This window comes from Pavona decussata, unplaced genomic scaffold (assembly GCF_977016875.1).
Source record: "Pavona decussata unplaced genomic scaffold, jaPavDecu1.1 SCAFFOLD_93, whole genome shotgun sequence".
Classification (NCBI taxonomy): domain Eukaryota; kingdom Metazoa; phylum Cnidaria; class Anthozoa; order Scleractinia; family Agariciidae; genus Pavona; species Pavona decussata.
This window is the reverse complement of record NW_028145510.1, coordinates 1,356,323-1,380,366: the sequence shown is the minus strand read 5'-3', so window position 1 is coordinate 1,380,366 and position 24,044 is coordinate 1,356,323. Positions and strand designations below refer to the sequence as shown.

General features: G+C 39.4%; 1 protein-coding gene and 1 pseudogene across 2 annotated transcripts in view; both read right to left on the bottom strand.

The window, feature by feature from the left end:
- Positions 1–24,044, bottom strand: part of LOC146473502 (contactin-associated protein 1-like) — a 160,847-nt gene that overhangs the window by 57,005 nt on the left and 79,798 nt on the right. The window lies entirely within an intron of this gene.
- LOC146473508 (neurexin-4-like) lies at positions 3,870–5,119 on the bottom strand (annotated as a pseudogene).

Here is a 24,044-nt window from a genome sequence, read left to right as displayed (position 1 = left end):
TTTCCTACTTTTCTTGGTTAGATTTCTTACGTTTGGGGTTTAGTAATTCTTAGGTTTGGGAGTTAGTATTTTTTACGTTTGGAGGTTAGTAATCCTTGCATTTGGGGGCTAGATTTCCTACGTTTAAGGGTTACATTTACGTTTTGGGGTTAGTAATTCAAATTTTCAGGGGTTAGATTTTTTATTTGTTTTGGGGTTTGTAATTCTTACGTTTAAGGGTTAGTAATTCCTACATTTGGGAGTTAGATTTCTTACGTTTGGGTGTTAGTAATTCTTAGGTTTCGGGGTTAATTTTTTTATGTTTGGAATTTAGTAATCCTTACGTTTGGGGGCTAGATCTCTTACGTTTGGGGGTTACATTTCTTACGTTTGGGGGTTAGATTTCTTACGTTTTGTGGCTAGTAATTTATATGTTTGGGGGTTAGTTTTTTTACGTTTGGAGGTTAGTAATCCTTACGTTTGGGGGCTAGTAGGTCTTACTTTTAGGGGTTAGATTTCTTACGTTTGGGGGTTAGTAATTCTTAAGTTTAAGGGTTAGTAATTCTTACGTTTGTGGGTTGGACTTCCTACGTTCGCGGGTTAGTAATTCTTTTGTCTAGGGGATAGATTTTGTACGTTTGGGGCTTAGTAATTCTTATGTTTGGGGGTTAGTTTTCTTATCTTTGGGGGTTAGATTTCTTACGATTGGGGGTTAGTATTTCTTAGGCTTGGGGGTTAGTTTTTTACGTTTGGAAGTTAGAAATCCTTACGTTTGGGGGCTAGATTTCTTACGTTTGGGGGTTAGTAACTCTTACGTTTGGGGGTTAATAATTCTTACGTTTAGGGGTTAGATTTCTTACGTTTGGGGGTTAGCTTTCTTACGTTTGAGGGTTAGTAATTGCTACATTTGGGAGTTAGATTTCCTACTTTTGGGGGCTAGTAATTCTTAGGTTTGGGGGTTAGTATTTTTTACGTTTGGAGGTTAGTAATCCTTACATTTGGGGGCTAGATTTCCTACGTTTAAGGGTTACGTTTTGGGGTTAGTAATTCAAATTTTCAGGGGTTAGATTTTTTATTTGTTTTGGGGTTTGTAATTCTTACGTTTAAGGGTTAGTAATTCCTACATTTGGGAGTAAGATTTCTTACGTTTGGGTGTTAGTATGTCTTAGGTTTAGGGGTTAATTTTTTTTATGTTTGGAAGTTAGTAATCCTTACGTTTGGGGGCTAGATCTCTTACGTTTGGGGGTTACATTTCTTACGTTTGTGGGTTAGATTTCTTACGTTTTGGGGCTAGTAATTCTTATGTTTGGGGGTTAGTTTTTTTACGTTTGAAGGTTAGTAATCTTTACGTTTGGGGGCTAGATTTCTTACGTTTGGGGGTTACATTTCTTACGTTTGGGGGTTACTATTTCTTACTTTTAGGGGTTATATTTCTTATGTTTTGGGGTTAGTAATTCTTACGTTTAGGGGTTAGTTTTTTTTACCTTTTGTGGTTAGGTTTCTTACGTTTGGGGGTTAGTAATTCTTATGTTTTTTAGATTACATTTCTTACGTTTGGGGGTTAGTTTTCTTACGTTTAAGGGTTAGTATTTCTTACGTTTAGGGGTTAGATTTCTTTCGTTTGCGGGTTAGTAATTCTTACGTCTGGGGGATATATTTTGTACGTTTGGGGCTTAGTAATTCTAATATTTGGGGATTAGATCTCTTATGTTTTGGGGTTAGTAATTCTTACGTTTTGGGGTTAGTAATTGTTACGTTTAAGGGTTAGTAATTGTTACGTTTGGGGGTTAGTAATTCTTAGGTTTGGGGGTTAGTTTTTTTACGTTTGGAGGTTAGTAATCCTTACGTTTGGGGGCTAGATTTCTTATATATTGGGGGTTAGTAACTCTTACGTTTGGGGGTTACATTTCTTACGTTTGGGGGTTAAGTTTTTTACGTTTGGGGGTTAGTAATTCTTACGTTTGGGGGTTGCTTTCCTACGTTTTCGGGTTAGTAATTCTTACATTTGGGGGTTAGATTTCTTACGTTTTGGTGTTAGATTTGTTACGTTTGGGGGTTAGTAATACTTAGGTTTGGGGGTTAGTTCTTTTACGTTTGGAGGTTAGTAATCTATACGTTTGGGGGCTAGATTTCTTACGTTTGGGTTTTAGTAACTCTTACCTTTTGGGTTGTATTTTTTACGTTTGGGGCTAGGAATTCTTAGTTTTAAGGGTTAGATTTCTTACGTTTTGGGGCTAGAAATTCTTAGTTTTGGTGGTTAGTTTTCCTACTTTTTCTGGTTAGTAATTCTTACGTTTGGGGGTTAGATTTTATACGTTTGGGGGTTAGTTTTCTTACGTCTCGGGGTTAGTAATTCTTACGTTTGGGGGTTAGATTTCTTATTTTTGGGGGTTAGTAATTGTTACGTTTGCGGGTTAGTAATTCTTAAGTTTGGGGGCTAGATTTCTTACGTTTGGAGGTTAGTAATTGTTACGTTTGGGGGCTTGTGATTTTTACGTTTGGGGGTTAGATTTGTTACGTTTCATGGTTAGTAATTCTTATTGCGGTCAGAGTTTGAAGTTTTGTTAATTTCTTGCCAGCCCTGGCCCCAGGACTTCTCTTAAGTAAACCTGCAGACCACGGACAGTTCTGAGTCAGCAATGGTTGTGTTTCAATCTTACGAGCGATTTCAAGAACTTGTTTTTCTACTTCTTGTCTAACGGAGTTTTTTTAAGTGTTCTCGTTTTCCTTGGCTGTGTGAATTACTATATTGTAATTCTTTTGTTCTCGTGCGATTGTAGAATGGTTCCCTTCATCGTTGACAAATTAATTCATTGTTCATTGAGAATGAAGGCTATTTCTTCATAAATGTTTAAAATAAAGTGCGAGAACGAAGCACCCCCAAACCCTTAAAATAACTTCAATTGATTACTATTAGGGATCACTCCACCTACAAGACTATTTTAGAATTATCAAAAAATCGTCATGCATGATCAGTACGTAGAGAATAGTGCTGAAAAGAGATCAGCTTAGAAAACGAAGTCGTCAACATTATAACCGTCATCATCATCGTCATCATCGTTATTTATACACTAAATCGTATCATTACATCAAATGATCTTCCTAGGAGCCGTGCAAAAAAAAAAAAAAAAAAATAAACTTAGATGAAACAACTTTAATTGATGCGATCTAACTTTCGGTCTCACCGTCGATGTAACGCGGCATACATTCACAATTACTTTCATTTTCTTGTGGTCACGTGTTGGCAACTTTTTCTCGCCATTCACAGACCCGTCGCCAGTCGCTCCTTATGATCGTAGTGGTTTATGGGAAGTCCAAACTCCGTAGTCGGCGCAGTCAATTAAATTCCAAGCCTACAAGATTAACTCCTATAGCTATACATATATCCTCGAAATTTCTTAGGTACTGATTTTAAAATAGGGGCTGGGAACCACCATTCACGGTGTTAACCCCTCCCTCTCGAGGGGAGGGGGGACGCTAAATTAATTAACAATTTTCGACAAAAATCGACCGTAGGGGCCTTATATATGTTTCAAAAAAACTAGGACATTTTAATCCAAACAAGAGCAAGGTTGATTTCCCTGACAAGGAAATATATTTTTCCAATATTTCGAAAGCCATTGGAAAAATACATTTCCCTGACCGTGAAATCAATCTTCCTCTTTTTTTGGATTATTTCTTCAATTCTACAATTCAGTTTTTGCTGATTAGATCCAGTTTACTACAGGATCCCGTCAGTATTTTTATTTTGTCGTGGTGGTTCTTCCAAACACAGCTAATATAGTTTTTAGCTGAGGTAGGGCCCAGCGATTGACAACTGGATTTGAGCGGACGGTCTGAAATGATTTTTCTATGTTTTTTTTTTAAATTTTGTATCATTTTCATTGTTGTCCACCTAGACAGCTCTCTAGCGTAACCACTGTGATCAAACTTCAAAAACAATTCCTACGTAGTTCTTATCTTTATCAACAACAAACAAAATGGAACATTGGGCACTTCTTAAAAGTGCTGAGCAAAGCAGTCAATCAATGTTGCCGTTTATGCTGTGCCATAGCATCTTAATTTTCCAAGTGTGTGGTAACCTTGCTCGAAGCTACTGCCAGTATCCCCAAACCTGAGCTGTTTAACTGGAAGATGCGCCTTGTCAGTAAGGAGACCGCTGTCTTCCCGCCAAACACCGTCATTTGCATCACAGTTACAACCGTTAATAGAACCTGCACTTAGACGTGCGCATGTGTTGTTCATTCCGCATGCGCACTTGCCACTGCCAGGTGATGCTCCGCCCCAATACGTCATCTTAGTAGAATCACTTGACACCCACCATCCGCTTGCAGCATTTTTTTCATTCGTAAACAAAACTGAAGAAGGCACTCATACTTGATAAACTGTTCACAATGTGAAGAGACTGTCGTGAGTCTCGCCAGCTGGGAAAGACTCGCTCCCGTGTAATGAATGTCACGTGAGTAACTCCCTGCATCTTCATATCCATCCACCAAAGTTCTGTTTTCACTGTCGTGACTGATGACTGTCACGCCAACTCCATTTTTGTAAGTAAGGTCGCAATAGACTGTAAATGGCTCCAGTCCTCCCTCGCCATCTGGATCAATCGCGTAATTGCCTTGTTTTACAGTAGAATCGAGATTCTTCAATTCGCTGCAGGACTTTGGTGCAAACATCGTGTTGGTGTCTGTCAGAGTAATGAATTTATTATTTTTGCCATGAAAATCGTTGACATATACAGTATTACTCAAAAGGTTATTTCAACATTATAACTGTAACTGTTTTTAAATTAATTATTTTAAATTCCAAAACTTTGCTTTTCCCTGCTATTTACCTGGATATCGGGCCATTCCCATGTAGCGAGCAGGCGCTTCCATGTAGCAGGCCGGACAGGTTTCTCTCGAGTGAGAGTTCAAATCACACAGATTCGTGTTCAGCCAGAAATTCAGGCTCATGCAACTTGGATCATCGACACATGAATCAAGACAGTCGGAATAATGAGTTGTGAAGCTGAAGCTGTAGTTCTTGTAAAAGAGAGCGAATCCTTGCTGTGATCTTTCTCCTCGACATGATTCACTTCTGGCTTGTTTGGCTTGAAACAGAAAGAGGTAACAAACGAGGACGAGATGGGAACGATTCATTTTTCCATGTTCTTGTCTCGCTAGACTATTCTTGTAAGCGCTAAATTACAAGTTTAAGTTGACTGGATGTCTCCGGTAATGTTTGCTTTATCCAGTCAAATATTTGCTAAACACCCTTATTAACACAAAAATAAATATTCCCCCTGTCCCACCAAGTTATCAGAGCTTAAATAGGGCAGTGAGCTGGATTATCATACACATCCGTTTAGTTACGTCTCGTCTCACCAAGCGGGTTCCATTGGTATCAAGAAAAGTATGTGCATGGGAGAGGGCACAAACAGCGTTTTAGCATTTGCCCAAATTAAAAATTTCCTCTTTGCTTATTTGTGAAATAATTATTGATACAGCAAATTTGTTTAGTGCGTGGCAGGTGTTTGCACCTAAGTATATTTATTTTCTTCCTTCGTCAAAGGAAGGGAATGCGACATGAGGCACCTTTTTAGACCGGCCATCGCGCCTTTTATTATAATTCTTAGAACACACACTTTCGAAGGCGAAATTTAAAAGGCTAAACCTTAAAAAATTGAAATACAGCCTTAATCGACAAGCGCCTCTCATAAAACATCGTTTTGTTGGTTATACTTTTTGGCGTATGATTCGATCCAATATTTCGAGAAAAGAAAGCAATTCATTAGGGTTTGTTTAATCTTCTGCGCCCAACATGTACTCTAAATGCCATTTAAATTTTACATTGCATTATTTACTCTATAGTTTTTGACGATGAAAAATGCTTTGTAACAATTCTGCATGAGTTTCGCAAAATCTAAGATGTATAAAAAAGACATTCTGTCGTTATCAATAAGCTAATAAGATTTTCTGGGACAAACTGCGTCTTATTTGATGATTACACAGAAAAATCTAATTTGATAATGATTTCTTTCATCAGCATAATCTGGTAACATTGTATCAGTTTTTTAAGCACTGAGGCATCAGTGTTTGCGTGCATCGTTTGGTAATTTGACTTTAAAACTACCTTGTAAGAAGCGAAGACAAAAATCTTTGACAGCAGTTAATATACGTCTTAGACGGCATCTTTTTTGTTTCCATGATCTAAATGTACCTTTGAAAAACAAACGTTTTGCGGCCCCCTGAACCAGTATTAGGGTACATTGTTGATCCGAATTTTAAAGAAAATTTTAAACGACTATTATGTTTTGTTTTGTGCTTTTGTCAGACTTGCTCATGTAATAGAAAGCAGTTACAGAAAGTGCAGCACACCTACACCGTACATTTTAACTTGAAGTTTTTATTTAAGGTTTTTAGTTTACCTTTTTCGCCCTACCGATGCAAGTGAAGCAAATTTTTCAAATAACCGAGATTTGAGTGATTCCTGACATCTGTGCGTTTGCCCCCTAAGAAGGTAAGGGGACGGGTCATTTTATTTTTCTGGAGTGGCAAGAGTTTTTTTTGACAATTCTCGTGTCTTAAAGCTTTCGCAATGGTATGACATTTTCTACTAGTTTGCGAGATATTTTTTTGCTTTAGTTACGCTGAACACTTTTCTTCTGCTCAAAACTGAAGCTTTGCAGGAATTTTGCGGCTTTTTGCCCACCCGTCTCAAAAAACTGCTCTGACGATCTGTTTAGCCATTTTTATTTTTCGAAATTAACCATTTTGAGTTAATTTGCTGTAATTTTTTCTGTCTCTCTGGCCTACAAGTAATTCTGGTTGAGTTTCTGCGAAAGTGACATGAAACATTCGTGTTCACGTCAGGACCATATTCATTAAACCCTCCTAAGTTAAGATATATCTCAATATTGTTCCTTAACAATAGACTATTGTTAGTCTTACAATAGATTTTTTTGTAAAGGAACAATGATACTTAGGATACATCTTAACTTAGTCTTTCCCGTCACACCTTGTGGACTCTGCTCTCCAAACTAAGGTGTCCTAATAGGTTTGTCTTCATCATGAGCTGGCCGCATTAGGGCGCAAAAGCAAGAGTACTTGTGGATAGTTAACTATCAGACTAGCTCCTAGTATATAGCTTGATGCCTGGCTTGATATTTAGACTGTTCACAGTCCACTATTTCCCCGTGGGATTTTCGAGAGTCGCACGTTTCGATCGGACTGGTGCCATCTTGGTTGGTAACGGCGAACGCAACCTGGGGAATGACTACCAAGAGGGCTCCTACTCAGGGTGCATTGTGTGTGTGGGGGGGGGGGGGGGGGAGGGGAGAGGTGCGGGAAAATATAGTTTGTGATAACCCTAAATTTGCATAAAGTGTTGCCTTTTATCGTCTTAAACTAACCAGAGTGTTTAACAACAATCAGTGATATTGGACCCAGCACAACAATTATCGTCTACAAAGCAGTTCTTAAGTCAAGTATTCGTTGGCCGGACAGAGCATGCCTTGCGGATGGAGGACACTCGCCTACCAAAGCAAGTCCGGTACAAGCGCTACAAGGATAATTTGAAGCAGAGTCTCCAAATGAGTGCTGCCTTGTACTCAACAACAAAATCCTAAAAGAGCGACAATTCCCTCTACTGTTAGAGAGGAAGAAGACTAAGGAAGTGCTCTGGTTTGCTGACACATATGGTCTTATGCCAGAGTGCTTTGTACTTGCGAAGAAAAAATGAGAACTACGTGGCTTTCGCGCAGAAGGTTATTTTCAGGAGTGTCCAAGTAACCATACTGTATTCAGTGAAACAGAGTTCTCGCAATTTGGGTTATTTTTACATTTCTCATAAAACTCACAATGAATTGCGATGTTTTTCGGAGTGCCCTGAAAACATTTCAAGCGGTAATTTTGTGCAAAGTGGTAGCTCGGGTGAGTTTTGTAATACAGATGTGGATGGAACAGAAATTTTCTCAGGAAACGGCTTCACTTAAAATAAGTTTGAATGTGAAACTTCCGTTGCACGAATATATGGGCTTCTTCTACACTGTAAATTGAAAAGATCTGTTTTATCCCTAAAATTGGGGCCGATTCCAGTCGGTGAGTAAAATACGGTGCTTTTTTCTAATTTGGCCCCCTCAAAATAGGACCAAAATAGCCTTATCACAAGGGCTGAAAGGAAAGAGATGGTTTTTCTTAAAAAGGGCCTAAAGAGATCTAGTTTAAAGACCCACATCTCTTGTAGACTTACATGCACCTTACCATGGATATAAGATGATTTTAGGAGTAACGCTATAAGATTCATCAGTGATCCATCACAGTCCCTATATACGGTAATACCGATGTCAATCGAACCTACGTTTATTAATATATGTTAGTGTGATTGTGGTGCATGTGTGAGGCTGTGTGGAAATCTTTTCCTAATTTCTTCCACTGAATTTGACCTGCTCCATCTTCCCATTATAGGAGCACTTATCTTTCGTTATCTTTCGTTGCCAAGAAGCCATACCGCGGCGAAAGAGCATGGTTGCTATGGATCATTTGTTTTTCAACCAAAAATATCCGCTAAGCGTATAGCCTGTACACGATTTTAGCTTTTCAGTAACACAAACATTATCTTTTGCTGTATCCCGTAAGACACAAAAATTTGCCTTTATGCATTTTCTTTCAAGCTGTGGCACTTCAGTGATTTTCATGCATTTTTTACACAAAGAACCGATCTTATCGGCGGGTTAAAAGTCAAACTCCGAAAACGCTTGGTGTTGTTGGGCACAAAATGATACGAAGAAGCCAAAAATGTAGAAATGGCGTGCTCAGCCAATTAGAAGTGAATATGTTTACCGCTTGACCAAACAGCATTCAGTAATTTTGTGTCCTGATTACTAAAAAAATTAATTCAATATTATGTCGTCAATCGAAGTAGACTTAGCTCTTTCAAATTCAAGATTAGTGAGCCCTTTAAAAATCCAGGCTAGCCACCGTGAAATCATTCACGTTTAAATCTACTACATTCTATCACAAATTCTGTTCACTTATTGGATACGTTTTTCATTATCTATTCCTGTAGATAGTCAGTAGAGTGAGTAGCCTAACAGTGTGCGGTTGTGGACAAGATGGCATCCGCTTCTTCGCGTTTTCGAATTGTCTCTGAAGAGGATTTTGAGTGACTAGAAGATTTATACTAAAACGATTAGATTATTCGCTCTAGATTTCTATCGCGTTATAGTTGATTCGGGCTTCGCCCCCATCAACTATCACGCGATATAGAAATTTTGAACTCATAATCTACTTGTTAAATAAAACACGGAGTAAAAGAAAGTAGTGTGACCTTCGATGATAGCTACTGTTTCATTACCAATAACAACATAATTAATCCCCATCTTTATTCATGTATCAATATCTATCATCATATTCTTTACAAAGTATCCATTTTACCACTTTTGATAAGGACGTAATGCCGCTGTACTTTACTATTTCCACTTACTTCTGTGTTCCCAAAACGTTTTTGGGAAAGAACCGACTACTTAGGCTACTTCGAAGCGTTCAATATCTAAAAATGTCGTTGTAAAAGTTTGCTTTAGTTTAGTGACAGAACTTTGTAATGCGTATTCTTAAACGTTGTGGTCAGGAAGTTAATGTCTATCTTATGCCATAGCACTTCAGCTTTCCCAGTGTGTGGTAGCCAGACTCCCGATCGCGAGTGGTAACGTCCCCAAACCTTAGCTGTTTAACTGGAAGATGTGTCTTGTCAGTGAGGAGACCGCTGTCTTCACGCCATACATAGTCATTCTTATCACAGTTACAACCATAACGGCGGTCTGCACATGATTTTGTCATCCCACATGCGCATTTGCCATTGCCAGATGCTCCACCCCAGGACGTCATCTTAGTGGAATCGCGTGACACCCACCAACCGTATGGATTGTTATTGTGAAGCAAAACTGAGTTATAGCACTCATACTTAATAAACTGCTCACAGTGTGAGGAGACTGTGGTGAGACTCGCCAGCTGAGACAGACTCGCTCCTGTGTAACGAATGTCACGTGAGTAACACCCTTTCTGCTCACATCCCTGCACATTTGTTCTTTTTTCACTGTCGTGACTGATGACTGTCACGCCAACTCCTTTCTTGTCAGACATGTCGCAGTACACTGTAAATGGTTGCAGACCTCCCTTGCCATCTGGATCAATGACGTAATTTCCGCTCACTGCGCGGGCTTTTTTTCTAATCGTAGAGCAGGAACTGGCATAACAATTAATGCCATCTTTGATGTATCCACTCTTACACTTGCACGAATAAGATCCTCGTTCATTTACACACGTGGGCAGCGGGTGGCAGTAATAGGCCTTCCTTTTGCACTCATCGACATCTGAAAATATAAGATAAATTTCAAGCTTGTCAAAAGAAGAAACATACCGCAAAATTGTTTATAAAATAGAAACATATGGTTTTCTCGCTCACATGACGTGAGACTATCAACCAGGAGTGCTCTACTTTGAGATTAACCTTATTGTATCAGCTTTTAGAGATGAATATTTTCTGAAACTGAGTTATTGTCATTGGCATAGAAGTGCGCAAAAAGTATCTTTCTAATATTTTTTTACTAAGAGGAGGTTCCAACAAATGTGGAACCGTGAGTAGAAAATCTGTAAGGCAACATCCATCTGAATTATAAATATTTGGTACAATCAGCGGAGATCTTAGACATGCACCTGACGTATACACATTAACTTGCGCCTTGATGTAATAAGGACTGATAAGGGGAAAGATCATTCAATGTCCTAAAAGTAGCTTGCGAGCAAGATTTTTTTAGGTCGGCCGCGAGAAGATTCGGGTGGGGGTGGATGCGAGATTGGTGCTCCCTTGCCCCAATCCTCTCGCGGCTCGCTTCGTTCGCCGCTCGCGCTATCCTTTCACGGCTGGCCTAAAGGAGAGCTTGCTTGCAGGCTATCCAAAAACTAAACAATAACAATTAAAATTCACCGTTTCCCAAACGACAGCCCTCAGATTCCTTAAAACCCACTCTGTGTCAGGAGGACAAGCTAAAGTATTCCAAATGAACACGTATTTTTGTAAGCTGCGATTTGTGGTATTTTTGAGTGTATTCTGTGTGTGAGCTTAGTGGGGGTGGATTCATAACTGCATTAAGGATGGTGCCTACATTTGCTACTGCGCATACTTCTACGCAACTCGCGATGGTCCGAGAAACTCGGGTTTCTAACAGCGACACCTTTAGAAGAGTTTGTCTCTAATTTTAGAGATATTAAGCTTCAATTTGGGAAAAATTCCTACCGCATTGTTTTGTATTTTAACACTTTTTAGAATTATTGCTGCTTAACTACATCTGAAAAATACGTGGCTACCCCCAATTTTCTTTTTGGATTCCAATAGCCCGTGCTTTTGTCTGCTTTTCCCACATAGCCATGGACTGTGCAAAACTACCTCTGTATTAGGAAGCACGTTTAGGCTCAATTTATGGATACAATTTCTTTCCCGTCTGATCTAATGTAATTTCAAAAATTACAGTTAAAATCAGAGCTGTAACTCGAGCTGGAAAGCACCTCAAGCGACTGAAATGCAACGTATAAATTAGATATTGATTGTTTGGCAGCATTCAGCTGTTATTGGTCTTTATACAATGAACAGTGTAAAACTCGTGTTGTGATTGGTGGAGCGAGTTTTGTGATTGGAGTATAGACGCACGATTGACGTCATCGAGTGGTGTAACAGGCGCACGTGATCAGAGTCTAGAGTCCAGCCAGAGTGACTGGTCAACAAAGTTTTGCAAACTATTTTTGAAAGTAGCGAACAAACGAAGGCAAATTTTCGCAAGAAAGGAAAACCGTCCGACGAAAAATTGGATAAAGGCTGTTGAGAGTGACCTCAACCAGGTTAAAAAAATAGCACTTTGTTGTGACGTGAAAAGGAAGGAAATATTTGCCCAAATTCGTCGCCGATAGAAATCCGGTAATGGCGATATAAATCGATCACAAATCACAGTTAACTTAAGCGACTGACATGCTGTAATATTTTGGGGACAACAAACTCCTACTGGAATAAAAGTTAGTTTTGAAAATATTGTTAGCTTTTATTCTTTCGGATTATACTCTAATTTAGAGGATCACAACTGCGTGTGTGTATAAATGGTCTTAAAGTTTGCTTGAAAGTTTTTGAATTGACTCAGTCAACGTGATGCTCACTCACGAAATGTGATCAAAAGTCTTAGTTATTGTATAAAACAAATAGATTTCATTTTGCCGTGGGTCTGTACTCTGATAACGCACAGAGGACGTCAAAACGTGCTAAGAACATCAGTCACGCTACTCGCCTGCAGCTCGTAGTGTACTTCTTTGTTCTCACCACGTTTTGACGACATCTGTGCGTTATCAGAGTACAGACGCATGGCAAAATGGAATCTATTTGTCAAATAACAATAATTCGTGAAAGTACAATTGAGTACTTGGTAAGCCGTAAAAATTGATTTTGTACGACTAAATATAATAAATTGTACTTGCACGTACTTAGCTTTCAAGTAATAGATAGGTATAATAACGCCGAAAGGTTTCTCGTCTCTGTAGTTCAACAGGGCTCGTTTAGCTATCTGTATCACAGTATCAGCCTTCTCATTCGAACTTCCATCAGAATGCAGCTGGAATTCGGTTTTAGTGAACCACCTGGCTCGTTCACTCTGTTGGATTGACTAGTCACGGTATTTACAGTCGTTTTTATTTTCCCTTATAGCAATACCTATTTCTACGTATGCTTTGGACGGGTATATCAGATAATTTAATTGATTGCGAGTAAGATCCCCAGTCAGGCTTTGCTGTGTCATTTGTGATCCTCTTAACTTTTGTATGTTTTTAAAAGTTCTTTTGACAAACCTGATCAAGATTTTAACTTTTAGTGCTGAATTTTCAAACACAAAGCATCACACAACTTGGCTCCTCTCTTTCTGTGATATTTCCAAATTATTATTCTGTACCTGATCCAGTAAATATACACTGACAAGTTATAAGAAACTGATCTTACCTTTCTTGCAAGTAAACTGATGACAATCACTGCACTTCACGTCATTCCATTCATAGTTGTATTTCACACCAAGTGCGTGCACGCAGTCTTCATCTTTGAAGTTGTTCGGCTGATTCTTGGCCCAGGCTGTAAAGTTTCCTGCTCCACCATCCGCCCAAGAAAAGTTACCCTCCGCGGAGATGTCATTCAATCCCAGCCAGGATTTTTCGCCATTGTGGCGGTGCTGTATGTAAACATTTTCTTCGTTATTGCTGACGTCAGCAAGGACGGAGTTTTCCTGTCGGCATTTTTTTAAAGCTGTGGTCCAGTTTGCACATTTTTCACTCGTAAAGTAACAGAATCCATTGAAATAGGTCCAGCCAGGATCACAGATATCTGCAAAAATATGAAACATAAAAAAGGTTTTAGCTGTATACCGATAAAATCGTGGGTTATATTTCACTTCGTCATTTCCCCAATATCTCATAAGTTCAAATTTATTTCGAACCGTTAAGTTTCCTTATGATTTCTTCATTAGTTTATAAATCTAGTAAGATTAGGTATATCAATTCGCATGCAATAACCATAAAGTGAAGTAGGCTTGCACCTTTCAAAAGCTCTATTTTTACTGGACCCTTATAACCTACACTGCATCTTTTGTTTTCCTTTTTTAGGGTTTTTTTAAGGGGTTTTTTAGGGTTGGGAGCATTTTTCTGTTGTTCGTTCTTTTGTACTCTCGACCAACCATGTAATACTTTAAAAACGGTGCAGGTCTCCCCCTAAAGTACAGAACTGAAAATAAAGGTGGAAAGTGGTCAATCGCCTAAAACCAGAGAAAAGTAGTCACTACCGGGCAATCACATTTAAGTATTGATAGTAATGGCATTTTTGGTGTTATACTTGAAACAAGCCGACTTCTTAGTCCAAGTGGTGGAACTTGAGCAACGGAGTCTGGAGGCTAACTGACTACTTAAAAAACGAAATTTTATAAAATCGGGATTGTTCTGAATGGTTTCAATAGCTTAAGTAGCGTGGAAACAAAAAGTTAACTTCTTAGATCCCCTATTAATTAACTGACCTGTAAGGACCGCATAGCTCACTGAGACTGGATCATATCTGGTCTGGTACAATTCCTTGACGCAGACTCTAAATCCTGAATCCTTGAAGTTCATGTTCTAGAAACAAATACAGAAAATTATTCCGTTTAAAATCGTGTAAACAAACAGCTATCTCTTAATATACCTGCAGTACTTTAGTTTTAAAACTTATGTTTCTTCGTGTAAGGAGACCCTCAATTGGAACGAGACACCTAAATTGGAGATATAAAACTCTCAATACCACCCTCGCACTAACACAGACACCTTTCTAAGATGCACACAGTCTCTAACAGGTTTAAGACCGATATCTTAGGGATAGAAACTTCACCTCTCAACACCTCTGCATGAAGGACACTTCGTGTAAGGCGCAACTGGATAGTCAGTTTCGGCCGCGAACCTGCCTTTTCCAGAAGAAATTTCACCGCACAGTTAAATTTTACCTCGATCCACGTGGTAAGGCCGTTGTGAACTGGTGCTGAGTTTCCTTTTGGCTTTGTGCTATGGTTGATGGATATCAAAACTGTTGGTGTGCTGTTGTAGCTTCTTTTAAACTTCACAAACTGCCAATTACAAAACATAATATTTACTGTTATCATACGCTTTTTAGGCCATAATATTTGTACGTTAAACTGATGTTTTCTGCTCAGACAACAAGTGCAAGTTTATCGTGTTGTTCAAAACTTGTTATAGCTGCTTCTTGAAAAATTACCTTGCAGTAAGCGTTGTTGTTTTCATCTGTTGGTGGTTTTGTGTTTGGAAACCCGACAGAACCATGTTCAGTGAAGAAGGGTTTGTGTAGTTTAGCAAACGCTAACCAGCTCTGCAAATAAACAACACAGCATTACTGGTGATTGAACGACAAGCCTGGAAGAAGATACCAGGTAGCTGTTAAGTTAAAATCAGTGGGAATCAAACGCCATCCAACTCTTCAACAACAAAAAAAGAAAGCATCTTTGGCTTATTGGTACTTGAGGTGAATTTAGTTTTGTATGTTCTGAACACTTTTTACAATGTTTTACCAAAATCACAAGCATAACAGCGACGCTATTTTTCCATTCGTCCCTTCCCATCACACCCCGCGCGTCTCATTCCACTTTCGTAGTGTGCGTCTCTCGCTCGTCCCCACCGATAAAATAAAAAGCAACAGCGACCCCCTTTTTGGATACCTTAGCTTCAATGATCCCACAAAACTTATCCTGGTTATGTTGGATCTTCAAAGAAATGTTGGAAACCCATATATTCAATGATTGTTTACAACCTAAAAAACTTATTAAGAAGAACATACTACATTAATGTCTTCATGTTTTCCATCAAAGTTTTGCATTTCGCGAAGACAGACTTGAAATGAGTCTTTGTTTGTATCTTCTGTCCAGATAAGAGAAGCGTCATACTCTTTACCAGTCCTCAGATGTTCCGCTGTCACTAGAACTACAGGAATCTCCTGAAACTTGTTCTGCGTGATAATAAAAGAAAAAAAGTTGAAAAAAATTAAATTAAGTTGAGCCCGAAACTGCAAGTATGAGCAACACCTTATATCCTTTCTTAATTCATTAAACATGCACCATAATCTCAGCCATTAATGAGCAAGAAATACCATGTTTGATTTTTCTCTTCTCAGGAAATTAAAAGAAATCTTTCAGAGCACTAGGTGTGAATACAGAACCTAACTTTATGACCGGTCCATGGAAGCATTTCTTAGGACTTTATTTTTGCCGCTAAATAACGTTGTGGCAATCTTTTACTCGGAAAGAGAGAAAATTCCGTTACATTTACATGGCAGTTGAGGGAAGCTCACGTAATCGGCTGTTTCGGGGCAAGGGGTCTCTATTGGTGCTAATGAACATTTTCTTCGTTTGTTTGTTTTTTACATGAATTCCTGACGGTATACGCAAACCTTCAGGCTTACTGAATAACGTTCTTATCCTACCTTGAGAAAAGTCACATCTGCGCATTTTGTTCCAGACCACCACTTCTGCATCTTGACTGTTCCCGTCATTCCTTTAGGTGGTGCTCCCTGGTAGGCAAGCCAATCCACAGTCGCAAATGGACTGAGGCTCTCTTCGTTTCTCCCGGCCTGCATGACGCAGACTGTGAAATTTTTCGTATTGACGTTTTCCGTCCATGATGTGACAGCGTCGTGGACTGTCACGGAGTCTTTTAATTTCATGTTGTTGACAGTGACTTGAACATGAACTTGTTTATCCGGATAGAAGCGGTATGGTGGGAAGCTGACTGTACGACAGGTCGAATCGGTCCATTTTGGTGTACGCATAAGATCCACACGACCACGAACAACTGGGAAACCTGGTTAAAAAGCAGAAAGCGGGAACGAGATTGAAAGCTGGGCTTTTAATTAATACAGAGCAAAACGACTAATACAATGAAGCCAACTGCATGATACTTTGAATTTAGTGCGAGTGGCCAGCAGTTAACTGTAAGCCGATGAGGAAGGTTGAGCTAAAGACTCTTGGACAAAGTAAAGCCCTGAGACCTTGCATACGAGTGCTGTTGTCTGCTGGTGATCAGTTCTTACCCTCACAGCTTCCAGGGTGGTAGACAAGGTTATTCTCCAGTCCTCTGCAGTAGCTCAGTTTGTGCCAGCATTTGTTGTCGTATGTTGTACCATTGGCGGTGCACACTGGATCTTGATAGGATGGGCAGTCTTGGAAACACACACAGCGTGATTCATGAGCACTGTATGTCCTGCAGACTCCAAACGATGGACAATCAACATTGAGACAAGGATCGAGGTCTGTGAACAAAAAGGTAAATAAATAAATAAATAAATAAATAAATAAATAAATAAAATACAGACTTTAAACGATGGGTATTCAACATTGGCACAAACATCAAGGTCTGTGAAGAAAAAAGTATCGAGTCTGACCGTGGGAAAAGAAAAAGCAATTTACTCTTCATGGCAACCCTTCCTCTTGCTAAGCTGAAGTGATATTAAGGACGGTGCCTATTATTGTTACTGCGCATACGTTCTGCGCATGTCGAGATACTCGGGTTTCCTATGGGTGGTGCCTGCTAATACAGGAATATTTTTGCGCGGATCAAAACTATGCAGAGAAAGCAGAACTTAGCAAACGCTTTTGGTATCTCGAAAGAAAATTGGGGGTAACCATGCATTTTTTAGAGATAATTAAGCTCCAATTTAGGAAAAATTCACATACATTGCTTCATATTTTGGGGCTTTTTAGAGATATTATTGCTTAATTATCTCTGAATAATGCGTGGCTACCCAGAATTTTCGTTTTGGATTCCAATAGGCCTTCCTAAGATCTGCTTTTCCGGTATAGTCATAAACGGCACAAAAATACTTCGATATTAGTAGGCACCGTCCTTAAAGTATCATCTGAGTTAATTTAAAACTGACTGACAATATAGTTTTTTTATTTAGTGTTCACAGCCTCATAACTCTAGTTAGCTGGATATACCATTGGCTAAACTACATAATGTTATTACCTCCAATAACAATGTAACTGACAGACAGTGGATCATGCTGACTGCCTGCTCCAGTGAGATCCTTGACACAAATCTTCATTGCTTTTAGACCAACGTCCTAAGAATAAAACAAATTCGTTTGGAATTGATGAGCTAAATTTTCGCTTTAAGTCGTTTGATAAATTCCATATTATACACAAAAATCACTCAAATTATTAACATGATCTATTTTAGTTTTTGCAACGGGATTCTTAAAGAGCATTAGCTCGATGCAAAGGAAATGGAATCAATATAGTTTCTGAATAAAAGCTCAAAAGGGACCAAAAGTTTGGAATTAGACCCTAACCCTGCTATAGAGTTATCTTACCTCCACCCAGGCTGTGATGATATTGTTTTCTGGCAGAATGTGGCTTTTCACTTTACGGTCATAATGATGATGAACAGCAACCAGGACAACTGGTGACGCGTAAAAAGTGGTATTGAAATCTACTTGCTGTGAAGAGAAACAAATGCAGCTGGGTAATTGTTATTTATAGTCAATCTGCCATGCAAAAGAAAAAGTCAAGGAAGGCCTTAGTAATTAAAATAATCGTTCAGTTTTGTTTACAATAAACACTACTAGTACACGAAAACTAGTTTTAATTTTATTTGGCTGACGATGGCCAGGATTGTAAAGGAAAACAGCTTGAAAAAACTGGCCATTTTGCACGTTCTTCTGTATATTTAATCACCAAGAAACTGATTATAGGCTGTTCTTCCCAAGAGGAATCACTTAGTATTTTGTTCTCGGTATTCAAGGGCAATTTGATGTTAGAAAATGGAACATTGTCAACTATTTGAGTGGTTTTGACCAGAACACAGAGAAATCTCTCTGTGACGGGTCCTATCTCTTTAGCTGGGAGGTATTTTTGAATACCGGCCCGTACCAGTGATCTCGTAAGATATATGTTAGGGGGCTACTGAGGAGTTGAAATTGTGAATAAAGAGTTTGACACCGAATAATAATTTGTTGATGTTAAGCCAACTTCTTCATTCTTTGCTTCCTATCCAGTTTCGCTTTGTAAAACTATTAAGGGAACAAAGCAGAGATTAATACTATCTTATTAATTAAACGATAATTTAACGGTGTGAAAGAATGCTCCTTGTCAACGTGTAGTACTTTGCAGAATCCATAGTTGTCGTTAGCTGTTGGCGTTCCACTGTTGGGAAAGAACGCCTCGCCTGCCAAGGTAAAATTGAACTCCGAACCATTACCAAAGAAAGCGAACCAGTCCTGTCAAAAATAACATAAAAATATGTCAAACCAAGATTTTATATATTGTTTAATGTTACGATTTTCTTTCACAGCGATCATTTTCCACCCTATACATCTTAAAACAAACCATATAAGACTCGGTTATCATTGTAGTACGTTTCGTTCAGGTGACAATGGCAAACTTTGGTATCATCATATATTTCAATATAAGGAAGAATCAATTAATTAAACTAAGTTAAAAGGAAGCAAATCTGAATACGTTTACCCACCACAATTGTATCATGGTGTTCTCCATTAAATGGCAAAAATTCCTTGATGCACACTTCAAAACTCTCAGAATTCACATTTTCCAACCAGGCATACATAGCATCTTCAGGCTTTGTACCACGAGTGTACTTAGCGGAGATGAACACAGAAGGTCTTCCACCAAAGCTCTGCAAATGTCCAGAAATGGTTTTAATAGGACCTTTGCAGAGGTAGAATAACACACTAACAAGGGATAAAAACAAGCAGTAATTGCTGCGTTAAGATTTTGGCATATAATGAATGCTCTAGCGGTTTCACCTGTTTAAAAATCACTTTGTTGCACTTTGTTTCTGTTGTCCATATTTTACTGAAAGTCACACTTCCTTGTGCCATCTGTGGTTGATCCTGGAAAGCCAGCCAGTTTATGACTCCAGTTTCATTTGTTCCAGTGTCTGTCTCACGTGCACATACTTCAAACCCACGCGCACTTACAGATTGAATCCACACAGCAGCAGGGGAGTGGACACGTGTAAACTCTTCACCATGGCTGATTGACACGTGCACTTGAACCTTAACGGGACGCAAAACATGATGAGTAAGCTGACCAACTGCTTTTTACCGAACAAAATGACTTACAACTTATTAGTGTTGGTGACAGAAGAAGCTAGCAGGTTAGCCAAGCCTCTTGTAAGTGGAAACAAAACTCGAAGGTTAAGAGGTCTCAAGTGTATAAATATGGCGATTTACTGAGAAAACGAACTTAATTTAATGGATAAGCAGTCTGGTGTTTAATGACTGGTGGTCACTTGCAAGAGGTTAGATGGTTAATCAGGTTGGTCCCACAGTAGTCTACTGTACTTCTTTTTCAAACCGACTGAAATCAGTGCAAGGCAATTTGGTAATAAGAGAAGGCATTTTTCTCAGCTGTCCGTAAAATGTTGCACTGTGCAAGGATATCAGTCCTGGTCGAAACATTTTCCAGCCAATGTACTGCGGGTCACTGACCTTCCCTGATCCTCTGAATGCCTCTGGAAAAGCAACCTTTGTACAGCGTGGCAAATGGCAGTGTTGGGGTGGTGAACAGGCACTGCTACAGCTCCAGCCCTGTAGAGTCTGCGACATGTTGAACTTCCCAGTTTGAAACGGAGTCTCTTTACCTGAAACAAACTAGAACAAGTAAAAGGCACTTGCTAAAATGCAGTTACGACGATATCTAGAGTGACAGAGAGGGGATAAGTAAACATGGTATGTAAAGAAAATTGATGTTTGTTGATTTTCACGGAGGTAATAAAGCCCTTAATCTGTTGGCAGAACGAAAGACTTTCTCATCAAAATGACCAGGGAGATCGTCGTGATTTTTTCCCGCTAAAAGGTACGACAATTACCCAAATCATCGTAAACGCCGCTCCGGGGGTCAATAATTTAAGAAAAGTAATAGGAGCTCGTGAATTTGGAAGGGCTGCTGTTAATTTGCACAATATCCCACAGCCCAAAACTCGAAACTTTATATTACACAAGTTACATCTCAAAGCGTTCCTTCCGATTTTGTAAATTATGGTTTGTAAATTAATCTAAGAGTTGAACTAAATCGACAGCAGTTGCAACTAGTGCATCTCCGTTGTCAGATTCCAATGAGTTTTGGCCTGTGGAGTGCGTTATATAACTGTGAGTTTTGATCTGTGAAGTGTGTTATTTTTCCAAGTTTTGGTCCGTGATGCGTGTTATTCCTCCAAGTTTTGGTCTCTGAAGTATGTTTTTCCTCCAGCTTTTGGTCTATGAAATGTCTTATTCCTCCTGGTTTTGGTCTGTGAAACATGTTATTCCTGAAGGTTTTGTTGTGTGAAGTGTGTTATTATTCCTGCACGTTTTAGTTTGTAGAGTATGTTGTTCCTCCAGCTTTTGGTCTGTGCAGCGTGTTATTCCTCCAGGTTTTAGCCTGTGAAACATGTTGTTCCTCCAGGTTTTGGTCTGTGAAGTGCGTTATTCCTCTAGCTTTTGGTCTGTGCAGTAGGTAATTCCTCCAGCTTTTGGTCAGTGAAGTGTGTCATTTCTACTGCAAGTTTTGGATAATTATAAAGTATGTTTCTACAGGTTTTGGTCTGTGAAGTGTGTTATTCCTCCACCTTTCGTCTGTGAAGTGTGTTATTCCTGCAAGTTTTGGTCTGTCAAGTGTGTTATTTCTCCAGCTTTTAGTATGTGAAACATGTTGTTCCTCGAGCTTTTGGTCTGTGAAGTGTGTTATTCTTCCAGCTTTTGGTCTGTAAGTGTATTTTTCCTCTAAGTTTTGGTCTGTGAAGTGTGCTATTCCTGCAAGTTTTGGTCTGTCAGGTGTGTTATTTCTCCAGTGTTTGGTATGTGAAACAGGTTGTTCCTCGAGCTTTTGGTCTGTAAAGTGTGTTATTCTTCCAGCTTTTGGTCTGTGAAGTGTGTTATTCCGGCAGGTTTTGGTCTGTAAAGAGTATTATTCCTCTATCTTTGGTGTGTAAAATGTATAATTCCTGCAACTTTTAGTCTGTGAAGTGTGTTATTCCTCCAGCAATTGGAGTGTGAAACATATTAGTTCTCCAGCTTTTGGTCAGTGAATTGTGTTATTCCTCCAGGTTTTGGTCTGCAAAGTGTGTTATTCCTCCAGGTTTTGGTCTGTGAAGAGTGGTACTCCTCCACCTATGGTCTGTGAAGTGTGTTATTCCTGCAAGTTTTGGTCTGTCAAGTGTGTTATTCCTCCAGCAATTGGTCTGTGAAACATGTTGTTCCTCCATCTTTTGGTCAATGAAGTGTGTTATTCCTCATGTTTTTGGTCTGTAAAGTATCTTATTCCACCAGGTCTTGGTCTGTGAAGTGTAGTATATCTCCAGGTTTTTGGTCTGTGAAGTCTGTTATTCCTCCAGGGTTTGGTCTGTGAAGTATGTTATTCCTCCAGCTTTTGGTCTGTGAAGTGTGTTATTCCTCCAGTTTTTGGTCGGTGGAGTGTGTTATTCCACCAGGTGTTGGTCTGTGATGTGTACTATTACTCCAGGTTTTTGGTCTGTGAAGTGTGTTATTCCTCCAGGTTTTGGTCTGTGAAGTATTTTATTCCTCCAGCTTTTGGTCTGTGAAGTGTGTTATTCCTCCAGGTTTTTGTCTGTGAATTGTGTTATTCCTGCAGCTTAAGGTCTGTGAAGTATGTTGTTCCTCCAGGTTTTTGGTCTGTGAAGTGTGTTATTCCTCCATGTTTTGGTCTGTGAAGTTTTTTATTCCTCCAGGTTTTTGGGCTGTGAAGTGTGTACGTTATTCCTCCAGGTTTTGGTCTGTGAAGTGTGTTAGTCCTCAAGGATTGGGTCTGTGAGGTGTGTTGTTCCTCCAGGTTTTGATTAGTGAAGTTTTTTATTCCTCCAGGTTTTTGGGCTGTGAAGTGTGTACGTCATTCCTCCAGGTTTTGGTCTGTGAAGTGTGTTAGTCCTCAAGGATTTGGTCTGTGAGGTGTGTTGTTCCTCCAGGTTTTGATTAGTGAAGTGTAGTATTCCTCCAGGTTTTTGGGCTGTGAAGTCTGTTATTCCTCCAGGTTTTGGTCTGTGAAGTATGTTATCCCTCCAGCTTTTGGTCTGCGCAGTGTGTTGTTTCTCAAAGTTTTGGCCTGTGAAGCGTGTTGTTCCTTCACGTTTTGGTCTGTAAGGTGATCTATTCCTGAAGGCTTTGGTCTGTGAAGTGTGGTATTCCACCAAGTTTGGGTCTGTGAAGCGTGTTATTCCTCCAGGTTTTGGTCTGTGAAGTATTTTATTCCTCCAGCTTTTGGTCTGTGAAGTGTGTTATTCCTCCAGGTTTTTGTCTGTGAACTGTGTTATTCCTACAGCTATTGGTCTGTGAATTGTGTTATTCCTGCAGCTTAAGGTCTGTGGAGTATGTTGTTCCTCCAGGTTTTTGGTCTGTGAAGTGTGTTATTCCTCCATGTTTTGGTCTGTGAAGTTTTTTATTCCTCCAGGTTTTTGGGCTGTGAAGTGTGTACGTTATTCCTCCAGGTTTTGGTCTGTGAAGTGTGTTAGTCCTCAAGGATTGGGTCTGTGAGGTGTGTTGTTCCTCCAGGTTTTGATTAGTGAAGTGTAGTATTCCTCCAGGTTTTTGGGCTGTGAAGTCTGTTATTCCTCCAGGTTTTGGTCTGTGAAGTATGTTATCCCTACAGCTGTTGGTCTGCGCAGTGTGTTGTTTCTCAAAGTTTTGGCCTGTGAAGCGTGTTGTTCCTTCACGTTTTGGTCTGTAAGGTGATCTATTCCTGAAGGCTTTGGTCTGTGAAGTGTGGTATTCCACCAAGTTTGGGTCTGTGAAGCGTGTTCTTCCTTCAAGTTTTGGTCTCTGAAGTATGTTGTTCCTCCAGCTTTTAGTCTATGAAGTATGTTATTCCTCCAGGCTTTGGCTGTGAAACATATTGTTCCTCCAGGTTTTGGTCTATGAAGCGTGTTATTCCTGCAAGTTTTAGTTTGTGGAGTTTGTTGTTCCTCCAGCTTTTGGCCTGTGAAGTGTGTTATTCCTCCAGGTTTTGGTCTGTGAAGCGTGTTATTCCTGCAAGTTTTGGTTTGTGAAGTATGTTGTTCCTCCAGGTTTTTGTCTGTGAAATGTGTTATTCCTCCAGCTTTTGGTCTGTGAAGTGAGTTATTCCTTCATGTTTTGGTCTGTGAGGTGTGTTATTCCTCCAGGTTTTGGTCTGAGAAGTTTGTTATTTGTTCAGGTTTTGGTCTGTGAAGCGTGTTATTCCCCCAGGTTTTGGTCTGTGAAACATGTTGTTTCTTTAGCTTTTGGTCTGTAAAGTGTGTTATTCCTGCAATTTTTTGTCTGTGAAGTATGTTGTTCCTTCAAGATTTGGTCTGTGAAATGTGTTATTCCTCCAGTTTTTGGTCTGTGAAGTGTGTTATTCCTTCATGTTTTGGTCTGTGAGGTGTGTTATTCCTTCAGGTTTTGGTCTGAGAAGTGTGTTTTTCCTGCAGGTTTTGGTCTGTGAAACATGTTGCTTCTCCAGCTTTTGGTCTGTGAAGTGTGTTATAGCTGCAAGTTTTCGTCTG